Genomic DNA, 11921 nt, shown 5'->3' on the forward strand with positions numbered 1-11921 from the left:
CTTGGAAGAAGAGTAAAGTATGTTTCCTAGTCCCTGACTAGGAAGAGTGCAGGCTGCACCTAAGGCCACAAGGTTTGTGGTGCCACCATGCTTCTTCCTTTCCCAGTTACTTTTTCCCATCACGTTTATTGTTTGGGTATTTCTACCATGGCAGATGTATCTTGTACCATTGATGTACACAACTTCTAATCTAATCCTTTATTCGGCCTCTTATTTTTAAACAAAAGAATCTCAAATTTTAAAGTGCACCAGAATATAATGTTGATGCTGCTAGCTGAGGGGCAACACTTTCAGAACCTCTGCTCTAAGAGATATTGAGAGGTTTTTCAGGATAAAACTATGTTGAAGGCAAATGGCAGCCTCTTGATTTAACCCTGGCTTCCTTTAAAATTCAATTTCCTCTGAAATCAGATGTCTGATACACACTGTCAAAGAGCACAAAACAGGAAACCAATGTTCAGATAATCAGTTTCAATCTCCCTCAAATACCATTGAGTTTGGGTTACAATTTGATGAACAATCTAATTGCTAAAAGTCTGCCACGTCTTGGTGAACCTGCTTTTTGATGTTAAAAGAAAATATCTCTTACCTCACTGGAAGAGCTGCTAGAAGGTTACTTGAGAAATAATATTAATAATCAAAGTTTAGTGACCAGAAGAAATCTCCAGCACTATTTCTTTAATTATACCGGTTGTTTTAGATAGACCTCAAATTACCTACATAATCATTAGTATGGTAGATTGAAAGTATTGAAATAAAAACAACACATTAGGTTTCTCAACTGTTCATCACTGATTATCTTTGGAAAACAAAAGAGATACAAATCATCTTATTATTGAACGGAAATGTCTCAAGAGAATATAGCGCAATTTAGGTGAGTACTATTAAGGTGGGAAGGGAGAAATTGTTATTTTAAATAAATTCATATATATCTCTTTTTAGTTTACTGAGAGAGGAAATTTACAGATATTTCCACATGCCATTGATAGTATATTACGTGTTAAAAATGTGAACAAAAATTGTTCAAGAAAATAAACATTTCTCACCATTTCATTCATGTTTCTTGTGGTTTCCTTAAATACAGAAGAAAAATAATTAGACTTATTTTCTCCACAGTTTTGTTTATAAAGTATTTTCTCCAGAACAGAAAGGGAAAATTTTCTTTCCCATAAGGAGAATCATAACAATAGAGTCACTTTTATTATATAAGTTTTGTATAAATTGTATTAGAATTTCCCGTTTAGTAATAAATATACAAGCAGTGGTAAACTGGAATGTGAGAACAATGAGATGAGGATTTTGCCTGCTGTATTCAGAGTATGCCTCGAGTCTAAGATAGTCTTCTCCAATACATGTTTGTCTAATAAATGAATAAACACACTATTATAATAATTTAGGCATTGCATTGATAAACTTCATTTTACTCATCATGATTTATCAGAAAAAATATATCTCCAGGCCAACTAATGTGTTTTTGGTAATGCATATATAATGTTTCTATTATGAAAATATTGATTTAAATTTAAATGAGTCAATTTTAAGAAAAAATTGCATATCAATCTAAATAGGAGATTAATTTTTTAAGAACAATAATGAAAATTGAGGAATTTTTTGGAATGAAGACCACTAGTGACAAGTTCTCCACTCCTCATGAGATCTTAGAATTAAGTATATTAGTTGATTTATGCAAAAAAATATGTTTTTTCAGCTGAATTATTCACAGAATTTTAAAAAGAGAAGATAACTTTGGTCTCATTCTTTATAAATAGCTTTCGTTTTCAAATTTGATTCCTTTGGAAATCCAGTTTAATTTCAATTTGTGTTAAAGTATCACAATACTTTTCTTTCCTATTTTGCTATAGATGTGCTATCAATACATACCTTACAGGAAGAAGAACAAATGTCCTCCTGAAAAGAAAAGAAAACGAAGAGGGAATATGTAATTCGCTGAAATGAGTATAACATAATTTCACATAAATGTATAGCAAAGGAAACACAACATTGTGAGCAAAAGAATGCAGAGACATTAAGAAGAAATTATTTCAAAGATATCTGTTTTAATAATATAACTACTAAATCTTTTACTAAGACCTTTTTCATATTGCTCCACTGCCTTTTGGCAAATCAATGAAAACATCACCATTTTAACAATCATAGCTAAAAACCTCATTTTTGGTGAGAAAATGACCTGTGTTTGATGGAAAAAGAGATGTTATCAAAGATTAATACATTAAAAGAATTACATTTTACCTCATTGGGGAAAATGGCCATATTCTTGATCTGCTTAAATTTCTACAAACTAAATAAATTTCTTTTATAACTTTCATCTAATAAAAAAGTTAAAATATATTTAATTTAAGGAGTTAGGACTTACTTCCTGGGAGATGATGACAGATTACTTAGAAAAGGAAGAAACAATAATTACTCACCTAAATTATATTTGTACCAGCTATAAGGTATCAATCTGCACTCAACATCCAGTGGTAAATAACATATTTATATTTTTCTGAACTATAGGATGAAGGTGACAAAAGTTTTACTCCCCACATAACTAATTTATCATATTTTAAATAACTAACTTATTTTGATATTGTGTTTTGGGTTATTAATAACCGTAACAAAATGTTCCAAAATATGAACCACAGAAAAGAAAAGGAGTTTTTATATTTCTTCTACATAATTTTAAATTTTCTTCTGTTTTTTAAAGGGGTTAAGCACATTGCAGGAAAAAGAAAGAAAACCCTCAGGCAACACTAAAAATGTCTCTTATGCACCCCTGCCCAGAAAAATCATTTGAGAATTAACATTTAATATGGACCCAGATGAATATGATTCCTTATTTCAGAAATGTAGAATGATTTCCTGTCACTCTTCTCCCAAGATGCGGAATTTTCACCATAGTTTCTGAGCTAATATCTTTATCATTGGGAACTATTTAAAGGAAAAAATGCACAAATTTAATCTGGATAATTTGAATGTGTAGATTTTTGGTCTTAACACATATAAAGACTTAGTTTAGGGCATATCATGTGTTTACTAAGTGGAAGAATTAAAATGTTTTACCTCTCTGGAGGAGTGATGATCCATATGCTATATAAAAAACAAAAAGTAATACAAGTTTCACTGTTATCACTTATTTGAAATGTAAATCTGTCTTTCCATTTTGTTTCTTTTGTTTCTTGGTGGCAAGGGAATTTTAGTCATCTGATTGTAGGAACCTTTAGCTGCATAAAGTTTCTTTGCAAAATTCTCTTGGTTTCCTATAATGTTAATGAACAAATCATTGTATACCTCAAGTGAATTCTTGTCATGGTTTAATATATTTCTTTTAGGAAGTAGGTAGGTTCTTAGTTTTTGAGTATTAACTGTTACACAGTTTAAAATATAATTATATTCATAAATGTACCACCAAATCTTAAAGTGTTAAAACTCTGGTGTAATATTTTATTTTACTTCACTTGTACTGTTAGAATTAAAAATATTGGGCGAGTGCTTCTATCAAGTGGCATAAATAGTTGAAGATTAATTTTTAAAATATGAAAGCCCGTCATACAAACTCAATTTTGCACTTATGTTCTCAATAGATTGTGACAAAGTTAGCTTTTAATATCTGTGGTCTGTCACTTGCTAGTGAAGCCACCATATTAGTTGAACAAAATTGTTTTATTTAAATAGAAGATCGAAGGCAGTTATTGACTAGAGAGAACAGGAACAAAGTCAGAGTGGATTATAAGGACAATCAAGCTTGGTGGGTGTGAGATTGCCAAAGTATTACTATTATTTTTTTATTTACCTAACTAGAGTTTTTATCTAGCTTTGCCCATGAATTGGCTCTAAATTTAAGAAATAACAAAAACTTGTCAAGATTTATATGGGAGATATGAAGACATAGATGAAGCAAAGAACTCTGATCACCCTAAATAAATGGTGTGCTTATGAGGAGTAAGATACTGGGTATGGGAAAGGTATGGATGGTGCCGGCTGCAGGGTAAGGAAAAAAAACTGAATTACTTCTCAGGAAGTGAATAGAGTAAATATGTGCGTGCGTGCGTGCGTGCGTGCGTGTGTGTGTGTTTTCAAAGTACTTCACTCAAAGTAATATTACCATCCTAATCATTTTTTTGATATAAATATTAGTACTATATTCTCTCAAGAAAAATATAATGCTTTGAGAAGTTGAGGAATTGTTTTGCATTAGGTTATTTTGCAAATAATTTACAAAGTCACTCTTGTTTCCTGTCTAATCTTCCTAGATTCTGAACTAATGTAATCAAGAATGGTGAAACTCTATCACTTATTTGAGAGATGGTTTTGGAGTCTACATTTTTTCTGTGGCTTTTCTGCGCTTTCAAAGAGATATGCCACGGGAATGAAAACAGTTCCCTGGTGAATGCAAACAGACGGAGATGGAAGTATAGGCCGTTTAACCTGTAAGTAAAAAATCTCCACAGAACTACAAGAATACATCATACAAAGTGTGTCCACTTTCATATCTTATGTAAGGCAAGGCCAATGCTGTCTTTGATTATAGGTGTAAAAGTTCACACACTTAATTTCTTTTCCTTGCCTCCCACCCCGCCTTCATTTGCATAAAATATTTATCCTTATATTTAAATTAGAATAGATACTTATACATGTTTCATTATACTTACATGCTTTGCAAGAGCAATGGCCAAAAGGCAAGTAAAGATGAAGAACTTCATGTTTACTGAGTCCTATAAAACAGGTATGTAGCAAATCAATAATAATTTAACTCCCTAAAATCAAACATTTCCTCATTAACTCTGTTTTAATTTATCATCACAGATAACTGGGAAATAGAAATGATCAATAAAAGCAGATTCATTTGAGAAACATGGGTATGAATATGACAAGTTTTTTACTTTAATACATTTTGAAGATAAAATTTATTAATATAACAATATAAAATATTGGTTTTTAAAATATAAAAGGTATTTTCAGGAATAGTAAATTAGTAGGAATATTGGTCCTATGTAGAATTGGTTAATTTATTTATTAATTTGCTCATTCAATAAATGATTGCTACCACATGCCAGGCACTATTCTAGACATGAAGATATATTGATACACAAAACAGGTGTAATCTACCAGGCCATATTATTTACAATTCTTCAACCTTGTGGAGAACAATCACTAGAAATGCAAAATAGAAGAGAGACTCATTTGCAGATTAGTTTCCAGGTGAGCCGAAAATGCAGTATGGCAAGAAGTAGCAGGTGGAAATAATACTGTGTGGGTGCATTTGGCTTCCTGTTAGTCCTAGCTTGACCTGGGACTGGATACTGAAGCTTAGCAAGTCACTGAACCTCTCTGCCCCTCCTTTACATCTTAAGTAATGAAAGACTTTACATGATTGCTTTGACATAAATCAATTTCTAATAGTATGATACATATAAACCCATGGATTTTCTGATCACATATCAACTCAACTTTTCCTGTGATTAAACAAAGAACTGAAAAATAAAGTTACGTTACTCAGTATCTTGCTCATTGTATTTTACAAATATTAAATTAATTATTTTTAAAGAACAATTTTTTCACACAGTTTTAAATATGCCAGTGAGCCATAAATATGCAAATCTAAAGAATGTGCACTCAAAGGTATTATTTTATGTCATATACAGATATTTGCATTATCTGCTTGTTATTAATTTCTTACTCTATTAAAATAACTCTAATAAAATACCTGATATTTGTTTACTTTTATAGGATAAAATTATCTTTATGCATATATAATATTAATTTTAGAAACATTTTATAAAAATGTTTTAAAATGATAAATTCATAATTACATTATTGACCCTTAATATTTGAAATACATTTATCATTTATTGCAGTTTATAAATTTCATCATTATATTTTTCATGTGAAAGGAAACTAGAACATGGACAGATGTTACTTGAGAGTTAAAGAAATACTTTAACTTTTTGGTAATTGAGAAATTTAGAAATAGGTGCAGTTACTAAGTATCTGCTCCATCCCAGACACTGTGCTGCGTATGTTTTAAATACTATCTCTAGTCTTCAGAACAACTGTGTTAGATAAATGTTTTGCTATGTGGATACCAGACAAAAAGTAATCCAGGAGGTCAGGAATCAAACACACAGTGCCCTGGATTTCCAAAAATTTCATTATGTTGACCCTGCCCTTAAAATAAGGCTTTGACATCATAAGATGGAACAGTATGATTAACCATTTTCAGTGTCTATTTCTCAATCTTAATTCTATCCTGGAGATAAATCAGTAGCTCATGTTAATTATTAAACAACCTCTCAAAAAATCCTAAGGTATAGTGGCATAAATTTCTTTAAATAAATTTTGCAGATCATTAGGTTTTACAATATCATTAGGCATGTAGAATAACAAAGGGATACATGAAAATATTACCTTATTTCCTAAATGGTAGATAAGAAGCCTAAGCAGAGGGAGACTTTAGGCGGGTTATCGTAGCACTATTTAAATCTACTCTTGTGTGACGTGGTCATTCAGCGGTTTAAAACATCTACAAGGTATTTGAATTCTAAGAAGTCATAATGATTAGAAATTGTTTTTCCATTTATTTTTGTAACACGTATTCCAAGAAGTGTTTTCACTCAGGTTGATCTAGGATATGATAGCCAGAAATGAGGGTGTTATTATGTACAATGATTATCTATATTCCAGTTTATGTATCTTACCTCTACCAGGTATTAACTGCGTGGCTCAAGGTAATTTTTTTATTTTTCTTTATTTTTTGTTGTAATAATATAATCTTTTTATTAACAGACTTCTGCCTACTTTCTGCTGGAAAATTGTTTTAAAATATCTAAAGCAGCAGTATCTTTTTTTCAAATTTATGTTTTAAATTGACAAATAAAATTGTATGTATTTATCATGTGTAACTTAATGTTTGGAAGTATATATATATGTATATATACAGTGAATGGTTAAATGTTGCTAATTAACAAATGCATTACCTCACATAGTTATTTTTTGTCATAAGATCACTTAATGTCTACGCTCAAGAATGCATTATGTATTAACTGTAGTCACCATACTATACAACAGATCTCTTGAACTTATTTCTTTTACGTAAGTCTAATTATGTATCCTTTGATTAACATCAGTCTCTGACAACCGCCATTCTACTCTCTACTTTTATGAGATCACCTTTTTGAGATTCCATTATGAGATCATAAAGTATTTATTTTTCAGTGCCTACCTTACCTCACTTAGCATAATGTCCTCCAGGTTCATTGATATTGTCACAAATTATAGAATTTTCTTCTTTTTATATCTAAATAGTATTCCAATGAGTGTATATATTACATTTTCTTTGTTTATCTGTTGATGAATACTTAGGCTGATTTCATATCTTGGCCACTGGGAATATTGCTGGGGTAAACATGGAAATGCAGATATCTCTTCAACATCTTGATTTTATTTCCTTGGGCTAGAAGCCCAAGGGCTAACTCAGTAGGTAGGGCATGAAGCTCTTAATTTCCTTGGGCTATGCATCCAGTAGTGGGATTGTTGGATCATGTGATTGTTCTATTTTTAGTTCTTTGAGGAACCTCCATATTGTGTTTCATAATGTCTGTACCAGTTTACCTTGCCACTAACAGTGTACAAGCGTTTTTTTTTTTTTTTTTTTTTTTTTTTTTTCCCCACATCTTTGCCAATATCTTTATCTTTTATTTTTTGGATAATTGTCATTCTGACAGGTGTGGAATGATATCTCATTGTGGTTTCAATTTGCGTTTGCCTTATAATTAGTGATTTTGATCTTTTTAAATATATCTGTTGGCCCTTTGTAGTCTTCTTTTTAGAAATATCTATTCTGGTCTTTTGCCCATTTTTAATCAGGTTATTTGTATCTTTACTATTGGGCTTTTTAGTTTGATATGATCCAATGTGTCTGTTTTTGCTTTTGTTGCCTATGCTTTTGAGATCATATACAAAAAAAATCATTGCATAAAAATGTCATGAATATTTTCCCTATATTTTCTTCCAATAGTTTCATGATTTCAAGTCTTACATTTAAGTCTTTAATCCACTTTGAGTGATCATTGAATATGATGAGAGATAAGAGTATAATTCTATTTTTCTGGATGTGAATACCCCAACATCATTTATTAGAAAGTCTTCTTTCCCCATTGTATTTTCTTGATGCCTTGTTAAGAATCAGTTGGCTGTAAATACATGATTTTTTTGAGGGGAGGGGGGCTCTCTATTCTGTTCCTTTGGTCTACATGTCTGTTTTGAAGCCAGTACCATGCTGCTCTGGTTACTATAGCTTTGTAGTATATATTAATGTCAAGTAGTGCTATGCTTCCAGCTTTGTTCTTTTTTCCTCAAGAATCCTTTGGTTACTCAGGATCTTTTGTGATTCCAATAAAATATTAAGAATTTTTTTTGTAAAGACTGTCATTGTTATTTTGCTAGGGATTGTATTGAATCTGTAGATTGCTTTGGGTCGTATAAAAATTCTAGTTTGCTAATATGTTGTTGAGGATTTTTGCATCTATGATCATTAGCGATATCAACCTATAGGTTTAATTTTTGTTGTTACTTTGTCTGATTTTGGTGTCAGGAAAATACTGGCCTTATAGAATGAATTAGAAAGAATTTTCTCCTCTACAATTTTCTGAAACATTATGAGAAGAATTAGTTATTAGTTCTCATTAAATGTTTGGTAAAATTCAGCAGTGAGGCCATCAGATCCTTGGCTTGTCTTTGATGGAAGACTTTATATTACTTGTTCAATTTCCTTACTCATTATTGATCTGTTCAGATTTTTTATTTCTTCATAATTTCTTATAGTATGTGCCCAATAATTTATCTATTTCTTCTATGTTATCCAATTTGTTGGTGTGTAATTGCTCGTAATAGTCTCCTATGGTCCTTTGTATTTCTGTATTATCAGCTGTCCTTTTTCATCTCTGATTTTATTTATCTGAGCCTTCTGTTTTTCTTAGGTAATCTAGCTAAAATTTGTTTATCTTCTATAAAAAACAAGTCATCATTTTGTTGATTCTGAATTGTTTTCCTAGTCTCTATTCCATTTGTATCTGTTCTGATATTTATTATATTCCTTCTTCTTTGGGGTGCTTAGTTTTGTCTTGTTTTTTTGAGTTCCTTGAGGTGTGATGTGCCATTGTTTATTTGATATCTTTCTTCTTTTTAGATGTAGGCATTTATTTCCAAAAACTTCATCTTAGAACTGCTTTTGCTATATCCCACAGGTTTTTGTATGCTGTGTTCCCATTTTCATTTTTATTAGGAATTTTTAAAATTTCTCTTCTAATTTCTTCACTGACCCATTGGCTGTTCAGGCATATGTGGTTCAATTTTCATGTATTTGTGAATTATCCAAAGTTCCCCCTGTTATTTTTTCTAGGTTTATATCATAATGATCAAAAAACATACTTAATGTGATTTAAATATTCTTAAAGTTGTTAACACTTTTTTTGTGGCCTACTGTATCATCTCTTCTGGAGAATGTTCCATGTGCAGTTGAGAAGAATGTATATCCTGCAGTTTTTAGATGCATGGTCCGTTTGGTCTAATGTACTTAAGTCCAGTGTTTTCTTCTTCATTTTTTGTCTAAATGATCTGTCCATTGGTGAATGTGGGGTATTAAAGTCTTCTACTTTATTATTATTATTTAAAACATTATTTTATTGCAGTTTATCTCTCCCTACAGATTTATTCATATTTGTGTTATATATTTAGATACTTTAATATTAGATGCAAATATATTTACAGCTGTTACATTTTCTTGCTGAACTCATCACTACATGACTTCATAATAACTTTTTTGTCTCTTTTTATAGTTTTTGACTTAAAGTCTACTTTATCTGATATAAGTGTAACTATTGGTGTTCTCTTTTTCTATCCGTTTGCATGAAGTATTTTTTCATTCCTTCATTTGTAGTCTATGTGTGTCCTTATGGGTGAAGGGAGTCTCTTCTTGGTAGTGTATAGCCGAGTTTTGTTTCTATTCATTCAACCACCCCTGTCTTTTGATTGAATTATTTAATCCATTTACATTCAAGGTAATTAGTAATGGGTAAATACTACTGCCACTTTGTTATTTCTGGTGATTTTGTAGTTTCTTTCTTCCTCTCATAGAGTTTTCCTTTGTGGTTAAATACTTTTCTCTGCTAGTGCATTTTGATTTCTCACTTCTTATTTTTTGTGTTCCTATTGTCAGTTTTGGTTTTGTGGCTATCATGAAGTTTTCAAAAACCTCTTATAATAGGTTATTTTAAGCAATAACAATCTAACTTTGATTCCAAAAACAAAAACAAAAACAAAAAACAAAAGCAAGACACCTTGGTATATTAATATAAGTAATTTACACACCATCATTACAATATTAAAGTATTCCAAATTTGGTAGTGTACTTACTTTACACTAGTGAGAACTGCTGCTAAGGAGCACTCCCAAAAAAAGTCAGACTGCAATTATACTTTGAGAGAATTATACTTTTAGATGTTTTCATGTTACTCATTAGCACCCTTCTCTTTCAGTTTAAATACTTCTTTAGTATTTTTTTAAGCAGATCTGGTGGTGATCAGCTTTCGTTTGTCTGAGAAAATATTTATTTCTCCTTCGTTTCTAAAGGATACCTTTGCTTGGTACAATATTATTGGTTGGCGGATTTTTTTCTTTCAGCAAATTGAATGTATCATTTCTCTCTCCTGTCCTGTAAGATTTCTATTGAGACGTCTGCTTCTAGGTATACTATGGCTCTCTTATGCTTCTTGCCCCTTTTTCCTTGCTGCTTTCAGGATCCTCTGTTTGTCTTTGATTGTTGACCATTTAATAATATTATATCTTGGGTTATCCTATATGGATTTAATTTGATTGGAGATTTTTGACCTCCATGTATCTGAATATTTAGATCTTTCACCAGGAAAGTTTTTTGCTATTATTTTAGAAAATGCTCTTTTAATCCCTTTATCTTTCTCCACTCTCTCTTGAATAACAATGACTAAAAATTTGCCCTTTCTGGCTGTTCCATAAATCCCATAAGCTTTATTTATTTTATTTTCTTTTTTCTGCCTATATAATTAAAAATAGCCTGCCTTCAGGTACACATATTTTTCTTTGGCTTGATCAATTCTATTGTTATTGTATTTTTTCATTTAATTCTTTGTAATTTTTAGCTACAACATTTCTACTTTTTTTGATGATTTCAATCTCTATGTTAATTTTTTATATGACTACTTATTGTTTTCCTCATTTGTTGAATTTTTTCTCTGTATTTCTTGAAGTTTGTTGAGCTTTCTTAAAACAGCTATTTTAAATTCTTGTTACATCATTCATACATCTCCATTTGCTTAGGGTTGGTCATTGACACCTTATTTTGTTTGTTTGGTGATATGTTTTTTTTTTTTTTTTTTTTTTTTTTTTCTTAATTCTTGTGGTTGTTCATTGATGTCTATGCATTGCAGAAATAGGTACTTGATTCCGGTCTTTACAGCCTGGCTTTGTCTGGGAAAGCTCCTTCACAGTAAACCTGTCCAGAGATTCTGGAAAAACTGTCTGGCATTGTCCCTAACTTCATGACTGCTACAGCCATTGCATCACTAGAGGGCATCCTAAGCCCAGGGCCATAGTGGCTGGTACAGTGCCAGGCTGGAATTCTTTGGTTACTAATGCCAATTCAGTGCTTGGGCACACTCACAGCTCATAGACACTGAGGCCTGCTTCCTAGCAAAGTTTGTCCGGAGCCCTTGTCCACTGCAGTTGGCTAGCAGTTATATAGATTGCAGATCAGATCCACGTGGTAGGAGTTACAGGTTCTTGACTGGTGCCAGAGCAAGTCTGGGGGCTCGGTCCTTGGATACTGGCTTGGTGTCAGGAACTATAGAGGTCTGCCTGGCACTAGATTTTACTATGGCAGGAATGGT

The 11921-nt window shown here is 31.5% G+C and overlaps 1 long non-coding RNA gene across 1 annotated transcript; it reads right to left on the reverse strand.

Moving 5' to 3' along the window:
• Nucleotides 1-1061: 1061 nt before the first annotated feature.
• Nucleotides 1062-6435, reverse strand: LOC115892353. The gene is made up of 5 exons (XR_004052245.1): nt 6409-6435; nt 4653-4715; nt 3064-3090; nt 1882-1908; nt 1062-1073 (listed from the first exon to the last, which is right to left on the reverse strand). It is a non-coding gene; the product is annotated as an uncharacterized LOC115892353 (long non-coding RNA).
• Nucleotides 6436-11921: the final 5486 nt, after the last annotated feature.

This window comes from Rhinopithecus roxellana, chromosome 2 (genome assembly GCF_007565055.1).
Source record: "Rhinopithecus roxellana isolate Shanxi Qingling chromosome 2, ASM756505v1, whole genome shotgun sequence".
Taxonomy (NCBI): domain Eukaryota; kingdom Metazoa; phylum Chordata; class Mammalia; order Primates; family Cercopithecidae; genus Rhinopithecus; species Rhinopithecus roxellana.